The sequence below is a fragment of the Alexandromys fortis genome, unplaced genomic scaffold, assembly GCF_014885135.2.
Source record: "Alexandromys fortis isolate MF-2015 unplaced genomic scaffold, M_Fortis_MF-2015_v1.1 scaffold_214, whole genome shotgun sequence".
Classification (NCBI taxonomy): Eukaryota; Metazoa; Chordata; class Mammalia; order Rodentia; family Cricetidae; genus Alexandromys; species Alexandromys fortis.
This window is the reverse complement of record NW_026068100.1, coordinates 1,825,201-1,827,103: the sequence shown is the minus strand read 5'-3', so window position 1 is coordinate 1,827,103 and position 1,903 is coordinate 1,825,201.

The following is a 1,903-nucleotide window of genomic DNA, read 5'->3' as shown; positions in this document are numbered from 1 at the left end:
TATATGTCAAATGATTTGTAGTTTTCTAGGCTTTTTTTTTAAATGTCTGTAGTCAGAATTTTCAGGGAGTCTTCCTAGATCAAACCTGATCTTCCTTTATCAACCTGGAATGAATTCATTTCCTGTGGAAATAAAAGCACAACCTCTCCTCCAATGAAATACATTTTTTGAGTTACATTTTGAATTTAGACATTTTTAAAATATATAGGTTGACTTAATCTAGTAACCTCTATAATCCAATGTAATTTAGAAGCTGTTACTCATTCATCAGTAGTCAAAAAATTAAAAGACAACACAATAACATACAGGGTCTAGACTTTCATCCTTACATGGCTAATTTTTTTTATTTTACTTTACTCCTTTTATAATGACTTTATTATTTTTAAACTATTATTTTATTATATGACTGTCTATACCCTTTTCTTTCCCGAGTATGTATATCTTTGAATACACTACAACCTTTGTAGAAGTTTCCTTTATCTGGTTTTGTTTTTACTGTGTATCTGTAATCTTTTCTGTCTGGGTGAGCAAAACTTAAACAGCTATGTAACTGACCTCATGGTGTCCTGGTGGTTGTCTTCTCCTTTCTCTGTTCCCTAAGAGTCAAGTCTCATGGCAGAGGTATTGGGGAGCCATGTTTATTAACCCAAGTTTTCAAAATAATTTGAGAGCCACTGCTATTTCCTTATGAAATTCAGCAGTGATATGTTCAGTCCTAGACTTTTTTAAATTGGGTGTCAGAGTACTGGGATTACAGGTGTGTGCCACCATCCTAATCTCCTATTTGTTGTCCCTAATTTTATTTTGGGGGGATGTGATTATCCCTCTTTATTTTCATTAGTTTAGCCAACATCTTATCACTTTGTTTACCCTTTTAAAGAATTATTTAATTGATCTTCTTTGTTATTTTTATTTCTACCATTTATTCCATGATATTCATTATTTCTTTCCTTCTAATTTTGGGTTTAATGTGTTATTGCTTATCTTAGATGTTGGGGTATATCCCTAAGTTCTTTTAATCACTCTTCTTTTGCTAAATATTGGCACAAAATAAACTTCATTCCACATTAACTCAAGAACTTATGAGAATCTTTCTTTAAAGATACCCACAAAGATTTATTATTGACTTTAAGTAACCTGCAAAATTGTTCATTTCTTTGTGTATGTAAAGTGTGTGGTAGTCTGAAGTTGATGCTGTGTGTCTTCTTCAATCACTTTCCACTTTATTGTTTGAGACAGGGCCTCTCACTAAACCTGGAACTCATTAACTTGTCTATATAGAATGGCCAAGGCGCTCTACGGAGCTCCCAGCCTTCATCTTTCCACTGCTGGGAATCTAGGTGACACACACTGTGCCTAGCTTTTAATGTGTTTGCTAGAGATCCAAACTCAGGTTCTCTGGCTTATGTGACTGGGGCTTTCCAGGTTGAGGCAGCTCCCATCTCCTGTAAATGTGGTTTGTTGAAAGCACCAATTTAAAGTATTAAGGATCAAGTAAAAAATTACTACAAGAGATATTTTTTTAAGTCCTAAAAATATAAATATTTCATCTGTGCCTGAAAATGAGAGAGCACTTTAAAAAAGCAGTGACAGACTGGGCTTTTGCGCCATTCTACAATGGCAACCGAGAGTGCAGCACAGTCTGCCCTGGGTTCAGTCCCCACAGCGTCATCAAAACAGCTTCATAAAAAGGTCATCCAGGTGCTTCATGCACGGCTTTCGGCAGTAGGTTGAAGTGGTGTGCTTAGAGCTCTGTGATAAACCTATGGGTTGTGTGCACCCCACTGTGTGGAACAGATGAAGTCCTAGGTGAAGGTGTATTATTGACATGAGCCTGGCCATGTCAAGGACCCAAGGCCTCAGATGCATGGGAATGATAGAACTTTCCCTAGCTCAGATACAG